This window comes from Alligator sinensis, unplaced genomic scaffold (assembly GCF_000455745.1).
Source record: "Alligator sinensis unplaced genomic scaffold, ASM45574v1 scaffold780_1, whole genome shotgun sequence".
NCBI classification, from domain to species: Eukaryota; Metazoa; Chordata; order Crocodylia; family Alligatoridae; genus Alligator; species Alligator sinensis.
In genome coordinates, this window is record NW_005842144.1 from 1118790 (window position 1) to 1141076 (window position 22287).

Here is a 22287-nt window from a genome sequence, read left to right on the forward strand (position 1 = left end):
GGTAGGTGAGGAGAGGCAGACCTGACATGGATCTGGAGTACAGGGATTGAACTGGGACTATCTTGACAAAAAGACTCAACCATGAAGTATGGAAAAGATGGGAGAACTAAGATTACATGAAGATGTTGCAGAGGGACACTGAAACTGGGTGCCAGCAGGATGGGAAAAAACAGATTCAGGGAAGAACTGAGAGTACTTGTGACAACCTGGGCAAGGGGACTAGGAGTGACTGAGCTGTACGTAAGGAGGGAGAGACTGGGAGCTGGAGGAGGGAGCAGGATGTAGACAATGAACCCAGGGGGAAGACTGGCAATTGCTGCATGGGTCTGTAATGAAAAGGGAATGAAGTAGAGACCAAGTAGTCAAGAAAAAAAGGGACAATGGGAATAAATTGGAGGTGGGGAAGAGGCAAGATTGGGACAGACAGAGGTTTGAGGCATAGGACAGAAGCAATCATGCCATAGTCCCCTCTAACTCTGGAATGAACCCAGAGCCTCCAAAATCTCTCTTCTTCCTCCATACTCATCAAGTATCTATGAAACTCACTGCCAAAATGTATATCTCACACTTATTTAGTACTGGTCCACAAAGATGATAACCTACTATGCTGTTAGCTCAAATGGTAGAGGTCTGCAAGATGAATTGAACAGTTTCAAGCCTGAGGACATGAATTGAAATCTGCAAGGGTGGATTATTTCTATTTTAAACAGCAAGGAAATTACACAAAAAAAGATGACATTATTCAGGTTGCAAATTCAAGCATACAAAAATTAGGAAGTCCCAAAATTAAACTTGCCACAGTCTGAGACAGGATACTGGACAACTTGGACCTCTGGTCTGATCCAGAAAGACACCTGTGTTCCTATATACTACTCAACCAAGTAAAAGTGATTGATGTCCAGGAATGTTTGCAGGATGTGGCTATTAGATACTGCAGATGCACATTAAAGCTTCCAAAAGAAAGACTCTTCAAGAGAAGTAAGTAACAGCTCAAAATATGCCATTGTTAGTACCATACAAATATACAGATATACAGGCACTCACCGAAATCAGTGTAGTTAGGCTCATTTATACTAGCTCACCTACAACTGAATGGTCTCTTTACCATCAGTATAGTCATGCATAAATTAGGGTGGCCATCATAGAGGAACAGTCTGGTTGTCCTCTGTCCTCTATTGATACAAAACTGGACACCTTGATGTCCTCTATTTTTATCTTGAAGAGAAAAATAGACAACATAAAGGCCTCGGATTTTGTATCAATAGAGGACGGAGGACAGATTAGCAAAAACCAGAATGTCCTCTATCATGGCCACCCTATGCATAATACTTTAGCACCATGGACGTCACCAGCCTATATACCAACATCCCACACCAGGATGGCATCCAGGCCTGCCTTACATATCTACAGGAACAAGATTACAACCCAGAATACAGACCCAAAGATATTACTGAGCTTATACACTTCATCCTCACACACAACAATTTCACTTTTAATAATCAACACTTCCTCCAGATGATGGGAACAGCTATGGGCACTAAAATGGCTCCACAGTATGCCAACCTTTTTATGAGACACCTGGAAGAAGACTTCCTCATTAACTGCACCATCAAACCCTTACTATACCTAAGATACATCAATGACATCTTCATCATTTGGACTGAGAACCTGCAATCTCTGATTGAGTTCCACCAGAAATTCAACAGTCACCATCCCTCCATCCGACTTTCTTTAGAATACTCCAACACCAACATCCCCTTTTTAGACACAAGGATCAGTATCCAGAAGGGTAAAATACAGACCACAGTATACAAGAAACCCACAGACCAACATACATATCTGCACAGAACCAGCAATCACCCGAAACACACCAAAAAAGCTGTGATATACAGCCAAGCCCTCAGATACCACCGCATCTGTACTGAAGAGAACACCCGGGATTGCCACCTCACCAATCTTAAAAAGGCTTTCACCCAGCAAGGACACTCCTCCAGAGAGGTAGATCGCACGTTTGAAAGAGCCACCTGGATACCACGTGAAGAACTGCTGCAGCACAGAAGAAAAACACCCACAAATCGCACACCGCTGGTTATGACCTATCACCCATCCCTTGAACCTGTACGGAAAATCCTCAAAAAATTGCAACCCATATTAGAAAAAGACCCTATTCTTAAAAAGATCTTCCCAGAGCCACCCATCCTAGCCTTCAGACAAGCACCGAACCTCGCCAACCTCATCACCAGAAGCAAACTTCCTCAACCCCAGAACACACCAAAAGGATCCAGACCGTGCCATGACAAGAAATGCAAAACCTGTCCCCATGTCTCCACCACCCCCACTATTACTACACCCCACAACAGAGCCATCAGCATCCCAGGATCTTACAGCTGCACCTCCAGGAATGTAGTATACCTCATCCAATGCACCAAATGCCCTGATGGAAGATATGTAGGAGAGACCAGACAACAACTGCGCACCAGAATGAACGCACACTGGAAATCCATCAAAGACAGAAACACCCAATTACCGGTGGGGGCACATTTCTCACAGGAGGGCCACTCTCTCTCCAATTTCTCAGTCCTGATCCTCAAGGGAAACTTACACAACACTTCCCAGAGACGAGCCTATGAGCTCCATTTCATCAACCTGCTGTATACTAGAGATCAGGGACTAAACATAGAACCTGGATTTTTGATACATTACAATCTGCCTGGCAACTGACTCCCCAGCCCAGCCCAGCCCCTGGCTTCTTCACTTTTCATTCCATCCAGGAAGAGCACACACCAACTGCTGCAGCTTCCTTAGCCTGACGAAGGGTTTTTGAACCCGAAAGCTTGCTTAATAACTATTCTCCAACCATTTGGGTTGGTCTAATAAAAGATATCAAATTCACCCAAGGAACCTTGTCTGCCTATGTCCTTAGACCAACACGGCTACAACCTAAACCCCTAATACTTTAGCAGTAATTTATGTAATAATACAATTATATAATAATACAAACAGGCAGAAAACAAGAAAACTTTGGGGTGCTTTCTTCATTCATATAAGCTCATAATTGAGTTTTATGAAAAATTAATAGAAAAACATATAATATTTTCCTTATAATCCATATTTTTCTGAAGATGATTTAACTTGAAAGTGTAACTCAATCTCTGGGTGCTCTCTTGTGTATACTTCCCATTATATTAAAGTAAAATGGGAGTGTCTTACACCCCAGTATAGCTCAGTTTGCATTTCCTTAACTAATGCAAGCATTCATAGTTGTATTTATTATAAATCAGTTTATATATCCCTAGTTAATATTTGCTTAGGGCTTATGTTGATTTCACAATACATGCAATTCTCTGGCTCCATCTTTATCTTCAAGGATTAGATTGAATTGAGCGGCCTTGTAGTAATTTAGTTTTATCTTGTGCCTTACAGTTTTATGGTCTGGTAATAGCACTTGCTTTTTCTATTTTATTTAATTAAATATATCTTATTTCACAATGACAACATTTTTATTTTTGAGTTTATTCATTTAACAGCTGGTATTGTGAGGAGACTTTGTGGGTAGACAACATTTTTATCTTTAAGAAATACAGGAAAAGAGACATTTGCAAAGAAAGAAGGGGAAGGCATTTGAACTTGGCATAGAAGTGAGCTGAGATTAAATTTGAATTGCTTTGGCTGCAGTAGCTACAATCTGCAGCTAACTTCAGATTAACTTCTTATTTGTGTGAGTGTTTAAAGGAAGGGCCTGCTGAAAGCAGAAATAGGCAGATCTTTGCCAAGTAACGCTGGAAAATATGTGATTGTGATTTTACTCTTTGACTATGCTCTGCACTGAAATAGTAGGTAGATGCTAATTATTTTTTCTATGCCACCATTTTAGCAATAGACTGTTAATTTTGATGCTGAAAAGGGCTAGGCTAATTGACAGTGTATCCATAATAGTAATAAAAAGCAAAAGATTCACACACAAGGAACCAGCATATTCTCCATCTCCTTTATCTGAAATGGGCAAACAGTTTTGATAAAACCAAATGTCGTGCAGGTGTGCTGCATCCCCGTAGAAAAGTATGCTAAATGGGTCTGATCTTAAATTGACTAGAATATGTGAAGTGGATGTATTTACTCTTCGTGTTGGCAGCTCCTTCAGTAAATAATCTGGCAGTGCGTGGCCTAAACATGTGCGGCCTCAGGGCTTTTGCTTTTTTTCCCTGAAGCTGCAGATGCTCCTCTCCACTTTAACATAAACTGCAGAATGCAGTCTATGTGCACATGCTGAAGCAAGAGCTTCTGTCCTTCTAGTGGCTTGCCTGTGTGAAGTGATTCGTTTTCTTTGATCATTCCTTGCTGATGCACTGCTAAATCATGCATTTTATTAAAGCAGTAGTGTAACTAGGATGGGGTGACCACGGTGAAGGGGGCACAAAAATAATATCTCCTGCTGCGCAGTCACGCTAGCTGACAGGGGTGGGTAAAATGCGTCCCGCGGGCCAGATGCAGCCCACCAGGCCACTAAAAAATTTAGAAAATGAATATTTATCTGCCCCTGGCTGCCTGTCATGCAGCCCTTGATGGCTTGCCAAAACTCAGCAGGCAGCCCTCCGCCAGAAATAACTGCCCACCCCTGCGCTAGCAACATTCACCAGCTGCAGCAGCATTCACCAGAAGATACTGCTGCCCTCAAGTGTCCCATGGCCTTGAGTGCCTGGCTGCCTTGGTACACCTCTGAATCAAAAGCTGTATTGAACAGGTCCTTGCAGCTCTAAAACCCCTTTAGTCCATTTCTTCCACTTGGCCTCCTGGCCTCTTGCATGAGTCCCTTTCTTCTTGGCACTGTCTTGCTCTTCCTATGCACCAAGCCCTCTCAATCTCCACCTTCAAATCCCTCTTGATGGTTTTCTTTCCGAAAGCCTCTCTCAGCCATGCTTCTCACCAAGCCTGCGCACCTGTCCATTTGATCAGGTTATGGCTACATCCTATGTATCTGTATTAGACTTCCAGATGAGAGCAGAGAGCTGGCTTCTTTGGGTTTTGCAAAGTGTTATATATTGTTATGAGGCATAGGTCTACTCCTAAAGTTTCATGGTTTCCCACTGGCATAACGCACCTGCAAACCCAATGGATCCACCCCCTTAGACATCTCCCTACTTAGGGGGAATCTCCATGCAGTATAGCAGCAGCAGAGTGGCTCTATTCCATATCAACCCAGGCCCTTTTGCAAGAAGGATTCCCAGGAGAGCATAAAGCTACCTTTGAATGCCCTACTTCTGTTCCCCTCACTCACCCCCAGCCCCCCGCACAAGCCCACTGGCCCTGCTGGTGCCCCTCACTCCCCTCCTCAGCCCCCTGGCCCTGTTCATGCCCCTCACTCCCCACCCAGCCTGCAGAGAGCTCTTTGCAAAACTGCAAAATCTGGGGGGAGGGGAAGGGGGTGTTTCATTAAAATGAGAAATCTGCATTTTCTCATTTTAATGGAGAAAATGGGGGGAAATAAATGTTTTTCTCCATTTTTCAATGGGAAATGGAAAACCCGGATCCCTGCAAATCATTATCAGCTTCTGTATACCTTACCCAAAAGTGACATGGCTATAATGTTATGGATACCTTAGGCCAATTGTGAACAAATATGATTTCTTCCTAATGCAACTTTATAGCATCTGGTGGCCCCGTGCTGTTGAGTGTCCTTATCAAATGTAACATCACTGCTGATAAAATTTGCAGGTGATACAAATATTGGTTGTGAATAAATCATGAATATAGGACACTAGTGAACAGAGACATGTATTGATTAGAAGCTTGAATTAAATGAGGCCTATTTTAATACAGCTCCAGGACAGGTCAAATATAGAATCATAGAAAGTTAGGGTTGAGTGGGACCTCAGGAGGTCACATCTAGTCCAACCTGCTCCTCAAAGCAGGACCATCCCCAACTGAATTATCCCAGTCAAAGATTTGTCTAGCCAGGTTTTGAAAACCTCTAAGGATGGAGCTTCCACCATCAATCTGGGTAACCTGTTCTTGTGTTTTACTGCCCTCCTACTGAGAAAATTCTTCCTAATATCTAACCTAAACTTCCCTTGCTACAACTTGAGACCATTGCTCCTTGTTCTGGCATCTGCATCACTAAGAAGACTCTAGCTCCATCCTAGGTACAAGGGTGGAGACTAGGCCTTTAAATGCCTCCAATTTAGCCATCAGAATGCCTGGTAGTCATGTACCTGGCCCCAGATAGGCGATTCAAAGGTCACTCAGATGGGAGGAGAAGTCCCATGTTCCAATCCCTGATGCAGGAATGGTTAGTACATTTTACACTAGAGTCATTGGATACAAAACAGGATACAAAGCAGCTCAGTGTGGTCCCTCCCAGCTCAGTGCACTGACCGGTAGGCAGCAGATACAAGCTCCTTCCTGTTTGTTCTCCTTCTATGCCCCTGACTCTTGCACACTGAGATTCCAGTTGCCTAGCTTCAACGTGAAAAGTAGATAGTGGCTGCATTTACACCAGATGCTGAACAAATGAGTACAAAAGACACTTGCATAAATGAGTACTAAATGACAGCACAGTAACCTGTGTTATTGTGCGGTAGCACCAATAAATGGCTTTTTTGTGACACTGACTGTGTAGTAGACCGAGATTACTGCACAGTTGCATGGCATCATGGTTTCTGCTTCAGTGTAGATGCAGCCAATGCCCCAATCAAACTATTATCTAACATAGGAGCTATGACTCTCTCCAACGAGATCAGAAATCTGGTCTGAATTCTCTCAAGAGGAGGAAATCCTAGAATCCAATCTTCCACATTCTGGGAGAATGCTTTAGGCACAGCTATTAGACAAAGGGTGAGAATTCACTGGATCTTAGGAAAGTAAGGTTGGAAGGTGTCACATAAGGTCATCTAGTCCTGCCCTCTGCTCAAGGTAGGATCATACCTGACAAACCATCCCAACCAAGTATCTAATTCTTGAAAATTTCCAGGGATGGAGATCCTTGAACTTCACCTGATCACCTGTTTCAATATGTAATCAGCCTTTTCATCAGAAAGTTCTTCCTAATCCCCAAACTAAATGTCCCCTACAAGGCAAGGGCTTGAGGCCATTGCTCCTATGCCTGTCCTCTACAGTCACAGAGAAAAAGCTATCTCTATCGTCTTCCTTTTCACCCTTAAGGGATTTGGAGACTGTTATCAAATCCCCCCTCTTTTCCTCAAATTAAACAACCGGAGTTCTTTCAACCTTTCTTCATAAGTCACATTCTCTAGGCCTCTAACAATTTCTGTCACTCTCATCACCAGATCATTAATGAAGAAGTAAAACAATAGTAAACCTAAAATAGACTTCTGGGGAACCCAACTTAATACCTCCTCCCAACTCAACATTAATCCACTGATGACATTCTTGAATTTAGTGATCCAACCAGTTATGCCCCCACATGACAATGCTTTCATCCTGTACTTCTTTAGCTTATTAATGAGAATGTTGTGGAGGACAGTGTCAAAAGCCTTGCTAAACTCAAAATGTATTGCAACCACTGCTCTAACTAATGGTTGGTTGGAGGAGCAGCTCTGATCAGCCCTGAACAAGCCTGTGACCAGACCCGGACACAGGCATGGGCAAACTGGGCAACTGCCCAGGGCCCAGACAGAAAGGGGGAGATAAAAAAAAGATTACAATTGCAAAAAAAGTTTTAATAGTGTGCATATATGGGACTGGCAGTGTCATCAGTTGAGAATGAACTATGTAAAGACCTCGATACCACAGATGTGATAAAGACTTTTGTAACAAGTCTGATTATTATTATCATTATCTCTGGTGAAGGGGAGCCCAATACTAAAAGTTTGCCTGGGGCTGCCAGGAGTCTAGGTACAGCACTGCCTGAGACTATTGAGGATGAAGTATCACCCCTCCCTGGGTCAAGAATGGAGCCTCCAAGTGGGAGAGACGTTCTGAACAGGAGGTGGGCTGTGGGGTCTTTGGGAAAAGTGCTTGCTCTAAACTTAGAGTAAGTTCATCTCAGTGACAAGCTATGCTGTACTACCAGCAATAACGTTGCATGTTTACAGGAGAAGTCAGCATTTGATTTTAACTCTGTATATATAGTTTTGTTGTTATTCTTGTTTATATGTAATTTCTCTTTCACTTACCTGTTCGCATTGTATGTTGTTACTGAGCTGCATTACCATTTCAATGTAGTCTTGTTGTTCATATATACACTCTTGAGTCTGTGATTGTTACTCTTTGTCAATTATTTGTCAGCCAGAGCCTGGCTGGAGGTTTAGGTTGACAGAGAGAGAGATTAGGCTGCCCAATTCCTTATAGAGGCAATTTGAGTGAGAATTAACAACTCTGTAATTAGAGTTTGTCCTGTACAATGGTTATGTGGGATTGAAACGTTGCTTATGAGCTCCAAGTGCAATGCTGAAATGATATGTGGACATAGAATCAACCTGTGCAGGCCATAGGAATATGAAAACAATGTATTTGTATTAAGCACTATTCACCACTAGTAAAAGAGAAGATCCATTTGTGATAGCACACTTCAAAAGGGATGTTGAAGAACTGGAAAGGGTTCAAACAAGATCCAGAAGAATAGTTCTGCGTGGAGTATACTTGCCTTCACAACTAGAAGTTTAGTTGGTCAAATTATTTATTTTTTCATAGCAAAGATAAAGATGAAACTTTATCACAGTCTACAGGTAATGGTCTCCTTTAATAGAGGGTCCATTATGCTAGGAGACAAAGTCATAACAAGATTCAGTGGCTGGAGATTGACAAAAATTGGTGGCAGGGTGCAGAGTTTTAAAAAATCAAGGTGAATTGACCACTAGAATAATGTATAAAAGTAAATAATATATTTTCCATTGATGAAATGTTTACTATATATAAATAAATATAAAATATTTTCTAAAAGATGCATTTTGTTCACCTGAAAGTTATCAGGTTCAATGCAGGAGTTACAGAGTTAAATTTTATGACACATGTTATGTAGTAGGTCATTGCAGATGATCATAGAGGTCTTTTCTGACCTTAAAATCTATTAATCTACAGTACCTATGGCAATGTCATGACACAGAAAGTATTGGAGATACTGAATCAAAAGATTCTTTGGTAGCATCAGAAACAATCTTCTGCAAATTGTGTCTGCAGGAAATTTGTAAATGATGGTCCATGCTTTAGAAGATGAAGTACTGTACCAAGCAACAATTACCCAAACATCTCTACATATCTGCACAATAGGAATAAGAAAGGCTGATGGGTTTTATATTCATAGATTCATAGATTGTAAGGGGCTGGAAGGGACTTCGCAACATAATAGGTTCCAGCCCCCCTGCACTAGGCAGGAAAGACAACTGGGGTCCATTGACCCCAAAGAGGTAACTGTTCAGTCTCCTCTTGAAGATTTCCAGGGTAGGTGATTGCACCATCTCTGGAGGGAGCTTATTCCACAGTCTGGACACCCTAACTGGGAAGAAGTTTTTCCTAGTGTTAAGCCTGAAACGGTCTTCCAGGAGTTTGTGGCCATTACTCCTGGTTTTCCCCAAGGGTGCCCTGGTGAACACTTGTTCACCAAGCCCTTGCTGTATTCCCCGATGTAGCGGTTTGCTGCTACCAAGTCCCCTCTCAGCCTTCTCTTTTTTAGGCTGAAGAGACCCAAGTCCCTTAGCCTTTCCTCATATGGCTTGCTGCGCAAGTCTCTGATCATATGGGTGGCTCTTCTATGACTCTCTCAAGCTTTGCCATGTCCTTATTGAAGTGTGGTGCCCAGAACTGGATGCAGTACTCCAGCTGTGGTCTCATCAATGCTGAGTAAAGCAGAAGAATCACTTCCTTGGTTTTGTAATCTTTGATTTTGGTAAATGCTTGCAAAGGTGGATCAGGGGGAGGAGGGGGAGCAGGTAGAGGGGGCAGTGGTGCAGTTGCACCATCTTTGATTCCTGTTCCACCAACATTTTAAATCCAACTGCCTTGGAGGAGCAGTGACATTTCTATTCAGATAATGTAGAGTCAATTGACTTCATGGTTTACTACCATCTTCCTGATTCCTGCAAATCTGTCTCCACTCCACAGGTGTAAATGACTCTCTCTCCTTTTTAATGGTCTTGATGTTTCACTATTCAAAGTGTGGAATTCATTGCCAACAGATGTTGCAGCAGCTGACAGTATTGCCAGATTCAAAAAGGGATTGCAAAAATGATTTGAAGAAAGACACATCAGTAGCTACTGAGCATGGGAGGTAGTATGATGGTTTGGCCAGGACATAGGTGGCTAGCCCTGCATTAGGCCACTAAGGTCAGCCTGGAGGTTAGCAGGATGGAGGGTGGGCACAGGTTACAGGATCCAAGAGGGGAGATCCAGGGGATATCATCTGGGCCAGACAGCATTGAATACAATGCTAGCCAGAAAAAAATGAGGCTGTGTGAAGGCATGTCTGCAACCTGGGGCTGCAGGCGTATTTATAAGGGGTGAGTGGCATTTTGGACAGCTTGTCCAGCTGCAGAGAACTGGGACGGTTGTCTTAGTCATGGATCAGGGGTACGTGTAGTAGCTCAGGTGCTTGGCCTAGCCAGGCATGCCTCACCCTCTCCTCTCCCTGTGGTGCTCTCTTCTAGGCAACCCGGAATCTGGCTTTTCTGGATACTTCTGGTGAAAGTCCTGTACTAATTCATAGATTCATCGGGTGCAGTGCCCCTGCTCTAGGCAGGAAGACAACTGGGGTTAGGTGACCCCAGCGAGGTGACTGTCTGGTCTCCTCTTGAAAACCTCCAGGGTAGGTGACTGTACCACTTCAAGAGGGAATTTATTCCAGTCTGAACACCCTGACTGTGAAGGAGTTTTTCCTGGTATTAAGCCTGAAACAGCCTTCCAGGAGTTTGTATCCATTGGTCCTGGTCTTCCCTGGGGGTGCCCTAGTGAACAGTTGTTCACCACACTCCTATTGCACTCCTCTGATATAACAGTAAGCCACTATCAAGTCCCCTGTCAACCTTCTCTTCTTTAGGCTAAAGAGGCCCAGGTCCCTCAGCCTTTCCTTGTATGGCTTGCCTTGCAAGTCCCTGATCATACGGGTGGCTCTTTTCTGGACCTGCTCAAGTTTTCCTACATCCTTATTGGAAGTGTGGTGCCCAGAACTGGATGCAGTACTCCAACTACGGTCTCACCAGTGCTGAGTACAGCAGGAGTATCACTTCCTTAGTTTTACATGAGATGCATTGGTTGATGCACGTCAGCGTGTTGTTTGGCATGCTGACCACCACCTTGCACTGACGGCTTATATTCATACAATGGTCAATCATTACCCCTAGGTCCCTTTCGGCCATGGTGCAAGTTAAGCTGTCACCTCTGAGCCTGTATGTATGTTGAGGCTTGTTTGCCCCCAAATGGAGCACCTTACACTTGGAAGTGCTAAACTTCATCTGGTTCCGGTCTGCCTAACTCTCAAACCTGTCCAGGTCAGCCTTTTATCTGCAAGCTATCTTCTGGAATGACCACACTGCCCCATAACTTGGTGTCATCTGAAAACTTAGCTGGCAAGCTTTTCACTCCCCCATCCAAATCATTGATAAAGATGTTGAAAAGCACCGGTCCAAGCACGGACCCCCGAGGGACACCACTGGCCACTTCGTGCCAGGATGACACAGATCCGTTCATGAGAACTCTCTGGGTCCTACCCTGTAGGCAGTTTCCCACCCACTGAACTGTCGAGCAGCTGAGCCCACAATCATCCAGTTTTCCCACAAAGATATCGTGAGATACTGAATCAAAAGCCTTTTGAAAGTCTAGGTATATAACGTCTACCATGTCTCCTGTGTCCAGGTGGTGAGAGACCTAGTTGTACAAGGAGATGAGATTGGTAAAACAAGACCTACCCACGACAAAGCCATGCTGGCTGTTGTTCAGAATCTTACCTTCTGCGAGCGTATCGCACTTAGATTCTTTTCCAGGATTTTCCCTGGGATGGAGGTTAGATTGATTGGCCTATAGTTGCCTGGGTCCTCCACTTCCCCTTCTTGAAGATGGACACAATGTTGGCCCTCTTCCAATCCTCAGGGATTTCCCCTGTGCGCCACGAATTCTGAAAGAGCTTTGCCAGGGGCTCCACGATGACCTCAGCCAGCTCCTTCAGCACTCTCAGATGGAGTCCATCTGGTCCTGCTGACTTATAAATGTCTAGTTTTTCTAACTGATATTGTACCCACTCAGTACTCATCATCCACAGTGGGAAGGCTGTCAGTCCTGGCATGCCCCTATGAGCCTTGTCTCACTTGACTTTCCCCTTGATCTGGTGAAATGCCGAAGCAAAATGGGCATTCAGGAGTTCATTTTTTTCCTGAGTGTCAGTTACCAGCTGTCCGAAGGTGTCAAGCAAGGGTCCCACACTTCCATTTGTTTTCCTTCTACTGTCTACATACCTAAAGAAGGACTTCTTATTGTCCTTGACCTCCATAGCTAACCTAAACTCTGTTGCTGCCTTGGCTTCCCTGATCAATTCCCTACAAGGGCTGGCTTCCCTACAAGTGCTGGCCACTGTTGTATAGTCCTCCTTGAGGACCATCCCTAGCTTCTACTGTGTGTACACCTCTTTTCTCTTTTTTAACAGGACTGCAATGTCCCTATTAAGCCAGGAGGGCTTGCCAGCCCTTCTGGTGTCTCTCCTCTTTGCTGGAATGGTTTTCTTTTGTGCTTTCAGGATCATATCCTTGAGCAATGACCACTCTTTGTGTACCCCATTTGCTTTTCATTCCTGGTCTCGCATTGCCTCCCCTACTAATGCTCTGAGCCTGTTGAAGTCAGCATTTTTGAAGTCCAAGACTTCAATCCTGCTGCTTGATTTGTTGACCTTGAAGCAGATGGTGAACCTGATAATTTCATGGTCGCTGTGACCCAGGTTACCCTCAACATTCAATACTCATGCGTGAATGTGGTCGGCTGGTTCCCAAGATCGTTCTTCAGGGTCATTGCCCCCCCAGTCAATCAGGTAGTAGAGCTTGCCTTGGACATGCTTAGAGTCTAAAACCTGTTTGACAATATACTCTTCATGACCTTCTACTATCACAGGTGGGGACCCCCTATGCAGGTTCAGACCATCAGGAAAGGGGTTTTCAATGAAATGTTTAAGTAGGGATACATGGAAAACATATTGTATCTTCAATGTCTCTGGCAGCTGGAGTTTGAAGGCAACCATGCAAGTGAAATATATGCCTCTGAACAAGTTTGGCAGCTTCACTAGTAGTGGGGATGGACTGAACAGGGACATCTATGACCATGACTTCTCAGAACTTGGGAGGTTCACAATGAAATTCACAGAAAGCATTGACCAAGCATTTCCCCTCTATACGGCATTGGTCAGACCGCAGTTGGGGTACTGCATCCAGTTTTGGGTGCCATACTTCAAGAAGGATGTTGATAGACATGAGAGGGTCCAGAGGAGGGCCACTCATATGGTTAGGGGCATGGATACAAGGTACAAGAACCCCCTGATAAAACATCTATAAAAATTATCAAAGCCCAGAAACCATTGAACCCCCTTTGCATCCCATGGGTAGACAGCAGTTACCTTCCATGGATCCAAATTTAGGCCCTATGGAGAAATTATATAACCTAAGAATTTCATTGAGATCTTGTTGAATTCACATTTTTATAACTTAATCTACAAGCAGTTCTCACAGAGCCTGAGCAGGACCTGTCACACACATTCTGAATGCTGGGCCAGATCATTGGAAAAAAATTTAAATGTTGAGATAAATTTTAACAAATCCATCCATTTCATCTTGAACCACATCACTGACAAAGTGCTGGAAGATAGTGTTCGAAGGCCATAACCAGATACTCAAAGTGCCTATAGTGAGACTGAAAGGCAATCTTCCACTCATCCCTCTCCCATATACATACTAGATTGTGTTGACACTGGATTTATGAACCAACCTGATACCCTGTTCCAGGTGGGCACAGGCTAAGTGACCAACCATGACCCCTTTCAGTTTGATATGGTGAGTTTTACTGATACATAGTGATAGCACATAAGATTATTACAAGCAAAGCAAGCAAAATGACTACACAGTCCTAGGGTTTCACAAGGAGACAGTATGACCGGGCAGTACACAAATGCCACCTTATGGTTCTTGCTTGAAAGATGTCAGCAGCCTTGAAGCTTGGGGATTGATGCCCCTCCCCCAAATTGTTGCCCCAAAGAGCCCTCCTTTTGTATTCTTTTTCTCCCAATGATTCTTCATTTCCAGGTTCCATTGATTGTTTTTCCTGTGGTCATCCTGCTGTCCTCATTATGCCCTGTTGGTCTAATCCTTTGATATGTACACATCCTAATTTGGTCATTTGCCGGTGTTTTAATTTGGTCGTTCCCAGTCTCTTAATTGGATCATTCTGCCAAAACCAGGGATCCTGGGGGCTCTTTGCCAGGTTATAACTGGTCATTGTGACCTGTTGCTAATTCTGCATGTTGCATCTTGTTATGGGTTCTAAGGGAACAAAGTCCTGGTTTTGCTGCTGCATGTTTTTAAGTTTCCAGGATGTATGTGCCTGTCTGTCTGCTAGCTTTGGAACCTTGGGTGCTAAAATGCTGAGAACATGAATCTTCACCACAAACAGACTTTAGAAACCAATGAATCCTTGCTGTTCCACTGGACCGCTGGACTGGCTCTAATGCAAGCCAATTTCAAAAAACAAATTTTGAAATATCATTCTCTAGTCATCAGATTGTAGGCCCCGCATAGATCTAATTTTGAAAAAAAAACTTGGCCTGATGAAGCTTCTCAAGTAATTCATTTATTAGAGCAGTAAGTAATAGTTATGAACCATTAAGGCCCTGTAGTTGACAACAAAGTAGAGGGAGCCATCTTTCTTAGCTACAAATAGCGTTAGAGCCGTGACTGGGGATGTAGAAGGCCTGATGAACCCTTTATGGAGTTTCTCTGTAATGTACTTTGAGGAGCTTGAGCTCCTGTTTGAAAAGAGAATAAATGGGCCCAACTGGAGTCTGCACCCCTGTGTAAAGGTCAATGGGGCAATCATATTGGAGAGTCTGGGGAAATTGGTCTGCTCCTTGCTTGTTAAACATAACTGCCAAGCCTTAATATTTGGCAGGAAGAAATGAATCAGGCTCCATAGGACAGATATTTCCCACTAAGGTAGGCCATGAATCTTCTAAAGTTGGAACAAGAAACCCAGTATCTTTGGCCCTGCCTCTGGCCTGGGTACCAGTCCAAGGAGTCTTCTCCAAACAAGAGTTCAGACAATACAGCAAGACAAAATGGAGCTCTCTTAATCCCCCACAAGATGTTCAGATTGTGGCAGGACAGCCAAGGGTCTCCCACGATAACTGAAAAGTGAGGCAAATGGATGAGATTGACACAAATAGGTTCGTGGTGGTCATCTATCAATACTCCTAATAAAACTGTGTCACTAGGAATGGGGGCTGAGGAGAAAGGGAATCTGTCCACAGTTTCCACTATTTTGGGGTTCCATTTCAGCCTGACCAGCATCTGATGTAGTTCCACAAAGATCAAGGCCCTGAAATTACCAGAGGCTTTGGTGTCTAAGAGGGCTGGAACAGAGACATATGCCCCCAACCAGTGCTGTAGACAAAGGATGATTAGCAAGGGTGAGACTTGGGGCTTGGTGACTCCTGAGAATGTGGGTTGGAGGGAATGGTTGGACTGCTAGCAGTGGGCCTAGACCTGGGAGTTTCCCTAGAGGAGAGGTCGGTATCCTCTTCCTCCGGTCAAAATAACTTTGGTTCCCCACAGTACAGGAAGAGGCCCTGGGAACAACAGTGAGTCTTCTCCTCCATGTCTCTGCTTCATCACATTGATCTGCATGGTGTCCACCAGGGGGGATGTTGGCTCTTCTCGGGCCCTAGCTGGCCTTGGGGGCTGAGATATGGCCTCATACTTCTATTGCCACTCAAACAACTGAGCACCAATACAGATACTGAGGTCAATAAGTCCTTCCAAGGTATCTGGGAGCCCCATCCAGCCCAACTCATCTTTGATATGACCCTGCAGTCCCTGGCAGAATTGGAAGTGTTGAGTTGTCTCATTCCACTTGGAATGAGACATTCCTTCAATGTCTCATTTCTCCTCAGGAACCAACCATCTAAACTCAGCAGCAGAACTTGATACTGGTCAGCACCCCTGCCTAAGGGTCTGGAAGGCTCGCTCAGCAGTATGGACCTGATGCATGTCTCTAAAGATCTTGGACATGGCATGGATAAAGTCTTCAAGCTTGTTGAGAAGGAGGTCTGCTGATTCCAGAAGTGGGGAAGCCCAGGCCAAGGCCTGATGGACCTGGAAGAAGGCTTGTGACCCCTAAAGAGCTGCCAGCGGCTCACCCCAAGAAATCTGCCTCAGAAATCCACCCCCATGTACCACTGTGGGTGAGCAGGGCATGCCTTGCTGTGAGGATTCAGCTGGAACACAGCCTACTGCAGGCCCAGCTGCCTACTAGAGGTGAACTGGGAATCAGCAGGGTGGGGACACAGGTTACTGGAGCTGAGAGGGGAGACCAAAGAGATGCAATCGGAGATGTAAGCCCAGGTCAGGAGCCAAGGATCAGAGAACCAGTGCCAAGTTCCAAGGAAGTTCTGAGGTGGAGTCTGACAGTTCAGCCAGATTCAAAAAGGGATTGGACAACTTCTTGAAGTAAAAGAGCATCAGTAGCTATTGAGCATGGGAGTTAGGGATACAGCCTCTGAATCCAAACTTCCTAGACCTTAAATGCTGGAAGCTGCAAGCGAGAAAGGAACAATGAAAAAACCCCTGGTCAAAACCAGTTCACTCACCCTTTCAGCATCCACTCTGCCACAGGATACTGGGCAAGATGAACCTATGGTCTGACTCAGTAAATGGCATTTCTTATATTCTTATCCTTTCTTCCACAATTTTGCTATCTGTCAGCCCTTCCTGGTAATATTTCTCTTCTAATTCACAGCCCTGCAGAATATTTTTAGCTGTAGCTCAAAACTTTAACTCAGGTGTGGTCATATTAATTCAAGTGTAGAAATGACTGACAGTAAAGTATTTGAGGCACTGTCAAGACAATCAAGGAGGCTAGGTTTTGTTTCATTAACCTGACTAAGCAATGTACATTTAACTAAAATAGCTACAGGATTAATGATGCAATATTCTTTGACTCTTTTATGCTGAGTTTTTTGTGTATTTTTAAAAAATCTACATGTACTTAAGCAAATGAGTGCACAGTGCGAAGTCCAATAGGTATAGAATCACAGGATCATAGAAAATTAGGGTTGGAAGGGACCTCAGGAAATCATCTAGTCCAACCCCCTGCTCAAAGCAGGACCATCCCCAACTAGATCATTGTGTATCATTTGTCAAGATCTTCTCCAGATCTTCTCTACATCCACAAATTAACTTGAGTAGATCATTTGTCAAGTCAGGCCTTAAAAACCTCCAACGATACATTTCTAACCTCCAAGGATAGGAGTTCCACCACCTCTCTAGGTACATTGTTCCAGTGCTTCACCACCCTCCTCATGAGAGTTTTTCCTGATAACCAACCTAAATTTCCCTTCCTGCAACTTGAGACCATTGCTCCTTGTTCTGTCATCTGCCACCACTGAGAACAGTCCAGCTCCATCCTCTTTGGAACCACCCTTCAGGGAGCTGAATGCTGCTATCAAATCCCCTCTCAGTCCTCTCTTCTCCAAACTAAATAAACCCAGTTCCCCCATCCTCTCCTCAGAAGTCATGCGCCCCAGTCCCCAAACCATTTGTGTTGCTGTCCACTGGCCTCTCTCCAATTTGTCCACGTCCTTTCTGTAGTGGGGGGCCCAAAACTGAACACAGTACTCCAGACGCAGCCTCAACAGTGCTGTCTAGAGCAGAAAAAAGACTTCCCTCAATCTGTTTGCAACGCTCCTGCTAATGCAGCCCGTGTGCTGTTAGCCTTCTTAGCAACACAGCCACACTGCTGACACATAGCCATTGTCCACTGTAACCACTAGGTCCTTTTCTGCAGAGCTGCTGCTTAGCCAGTCAGCCCCCAGACTTAGCAATGCATCGGATTCTTCTGTCCTAAGTGCAGGACTTTGCACCTGTCCTTGTTGAACTTCATGTCTAGGTTACTTTGAATCTTTGCCCTACACTCCAGTGTAATCTACTACACCCCTCAGCTTGGTGGCATCTGCAAACTTGCTGAGGGTGCACTCCATCCCATCTTCCACATCATTAATCAAGATATTGAACAAAACCAGCCCCAGGACTGACCTCTGGGGCACTCCACTTGATACCAGCTGCCAACTAGTCACTGAGCCAATGATTCCTACCCATTAGGCCCAACAATCCAGTCAACTTTCTATACACCTTACAGTCCATTCATCCAAGCCATAATTCATCAGCTGCTTGCAAAAATGCTGTGGCAAATGGTATCAAAAGCCTTGCTGAATTCAAGGTATATCACAGTCACTGATCTCCCTGCATCTACAGAGCCAGTCATCTCATCATAGAAGACAATCAGGTTGGTCAGGCATGACTTGCCCTTGATGAATCCATGCTGACTGTTCCTAATCACCTTCTCCTCCAGGTGCTTAGCAATGGATTCCTTGCAGATCTGCTCCATGGTTTTTCCAGAGACTGAGGTGATGCTGATTGGCCTGTAGTTCCCTACATCCTCCTCCTTCCCTTTCTTAAAGATGGGCACTATATCTGTTTTGGCTTTGATCTTAAACTGAATAATAAAGTGTTAGCTCCCTACCTTGTTAGGAAAGCTTCCAGTCTTGCTTTAACTGGAGAAAAATGTGTGTTGTGTTATATGTCATGATGTGCCACACCACCTGCATCCCCTTTTTCAAAATCCTAAATCCGCCCATGAGTACTCATAGTTACCACATGGAAGATATGCAAACACTGTCAGTATAAACTTCATCCAGTTCTCTTCCCTGCCTAAAATGCAGGTCGGACCATGCCTCAGTATAATGTAAATAGCTGTGACTAGAATATAGAAAGAGCTTCCACCCAAGATTCAGGGAATATATTTTCTCCCACTTCTTACCTTAACAGTATACTAGGCTTTCTCCATAATGCCTTTAGGGTTATTTGTATTGCCGGCTGCCTGTTTTTAACAGCTCAGTTCTTATTCACACATAAAGAGGATATATTTTTGTACTGACCTTACTCAACTACTGATTTTGCCTTGTTGTTAGGAATAAAACCTAACAATTGTAAGGAAAGCCTGTTTTCCTTCAGGATCCCAGCCATACAAAGCAACACCCAGCAGCAGTACAGACACAATATTGTGTCTAACAGTAATCATATGCAGTCATTCCCAGTTGCAGTGGATACACAGAGGAGCAACTACAGGCTGATACAATGTGGTGAGGAAATGTCAAACCACATTAAATTGTGGAGGATGAGAAAGGAAGAGGTTCATAGCATGAGGAGGAAAATTCAAACCTTGATGAACCATGCTGAGCACCTGAAAATATCACAGATGAGGTAGATGGTGAAAAGCCTAAAAAATGATCAAGTGTAAAAATTAATAAGGGTCAGTAGTGTAACAAATTTCCAAGTAAAAGGTAAACAATACAAGAGTTTAACATATCATGGGCTAGAACAATCTGGTGACATTACGTCCCTCATTATGTGGCTCTAACAGCATGGATGTGGTTCTAATAACATAGGACCAGGAATACTATGGAATACTATGTTTTCTTGACGAAGGGTTTTTGAACCCGAAAGCTTGCTTAATAACTATTCTCCAACTATTTGGGTTGGTCTAATAAAAGATATCAAATTCACCCAAGGAACCTTGTCTGCCTATGTTTTCTTCTAGGCACCTGAATCCTAGAAAGGTGTCACCTGAATCCTAGACGAGCTGGAGAGGCTTTGTAGAACAGTAATCAAACCAAATTAATTTAAGGACAGGGGAAATGATTCATTAAGAAAACTAAAAGAAATAACTACCTAATCCTTAGCCAAGAGACATTTGAAGTTATGTGATGGGACAAATTCTGCCTGCATTAACTTATACTCATATACAAATGTTGGGGGCCTAAGTCCCTGTTACACCATTGTGCTCTTAATAAAGATGACTCTTATGTATGCAGGGCAATACCTGGCTCTGGCTACTCCAAGGAGACCAGAAACTTTTATGTATTTTGTCCAGATACAGGCCCCAGCTTGCCATGTGCTCAGCACATGGCCTTCACAACAGGGGCCATCTTGCCTACATAAAAAACACACACACAAAAGAAAAAAAAACACAGTACGCAACCAAAGTGTGTGTGTGGGTGTTCAAATTAAGAGAGAAGGAAATTAGGCTTAATATCAAGGAAAACATCCTAACTGTGAGACAGAGTCAGAGGACTCCCAATGAAGTGCTTGGCCATTTAAAACTAGACTGAACAAAGCATGAGGAAATATACTGTAGGGAATAATCCTGCAGTGCAAGGGCAATGAACTAGATGACCTAATAGCAATTTTCCATTTCCAATTTCTATGATTCCATGATTCTAAATATATAGTCAGAAGCAACAAGAAGCAATGAGACAGTAGGGGCATGGAGAAACATGAGTGGAAAGTTAGTGACAGATAAGGTTGATTCTGCTGCAGGCCTAAATGAATTCTTCACCTCATTATTCATAAAAGAAGTGGAAGGTAGCATCTCTGAGACTGAGACAGTCTCCTGGAGGGGAAAGTAAAATGTTAAAAAGCTTTGCCATTGCACTGGAGAAGATAATAAGGCAATTAGGACTGTTACATTTGACAAAGCACCAGGCTCAGATGAACTGTATCCCAGAATCCTAATGGAAGCAGCAAAGGAAATAGGAAAGCCTTTAGCAATGATTTCTGGCAGCCCACTAAGGAGAGCAGTAGTACCCAAGGACCTGAGGGGTACTAAGGCTATTCCCAAATTCAAGAAAAAACCAAGGAAAGATTTAGGGAACAAGACCTGTAAGCCTCACTCCATCAGAGATGAAGATATTGGAAATATTGCTATAGGGGCATATTAAAACCATTTTAATGCATAATTTAGCATGGATAACGGGAAAAATCATGAGAAGTTTGCATGAATTTTTTACCACATTATTGGAGTCACAGACAAGGATAAAAAGATTGACCTCATTTATACGGTTGTCAGGAAAGTATAATAAGGAATGCAGGCTATCAAACAAACTAGATTGAGCCAGGTAAGTAGTCTAAAAATCAGCAAAAGACTTAACGGGATAATGATAAATGGAAGAAGGCTGAAAGGCAGTAGTGTAATCACAGTGGTAGTGTTTTCTGGTGGTTAGAACAGGGTATTGGGAATTACATGTCTACACTAGAGTCACTGATGGGACAGCAGCTAATGTAGATCTACCCAACCTCGCCTTAAATTAGGTAGCTTGTGTACTGATAGCAGTGTAGCCATAGCAACTCAGTGTAGGCTAAAAAAACCCACCCAAGAAGCTCGGTAAATATGCAGGTAAGTATCCACCATTGAGCTTCCTGCTGCACTGCTATCAATCCCAGGACTAACCAGTTTAAAGTTAAACTGGGTATGTCTACACAGGATGTATTCACAGAAGCATGGACATGCCCTTAGGCCAGAGTTTTTCAACCATTTTAGATCCATGACCCACTACTTGAGGTCAAAATTGTACCTTATCCCTTTAGGTTGACAACAAAAGAGAGATCTTTAAGAAAGTGGCATTGATAATAATGATAACCTACATTATACAGCAGCTTCTGAAACTCATGGCCTCATGATCTTTGAAGGGTTAGCCATCCCAAGGTTGTTTAGGGATTTTATTTTCTTTGCTTTAGAAGTAACATGCTTAGTGTCTTGCACACATGTACCTCTGCTCTCATTCCTGAAACCGTGGGTCACAATCCACCAGCTGAGAAACACTACCCTCGATTCAATTCCCGATGCTGACCTGTTGTGTAAATCTGACTACTTCCAATGCTTCAAAATATTTAGGCACCTGATCTTCCTTGGTTCTATTTACTTCCCCTAAAAAAATAATATTATTTTGTACCTTATGAGGGTGCTCTAATGCTTCACCAATGAGAGAATGATACGAAGTATTTTAAGTTCTGTGAATGAAAATGCCTAGAAAAGTACAATATTATACGTCATCCAAGTCACCATATTGCGGGAGCCATGGAAACAATGTGGTTACATGATAGGAGAAGAAATTATAAAGAAAAAATTAAATAGCCCTAGCTCATAGAGTTTAGGAAAGAACCGGAGGAGTTAACCTTATGTTAGTCATGCTGTTGAAATCTCCACTGAGGTCAATGGGTGCTTCATAAGGAATACAGGATCTGTTCCCATGCAGGA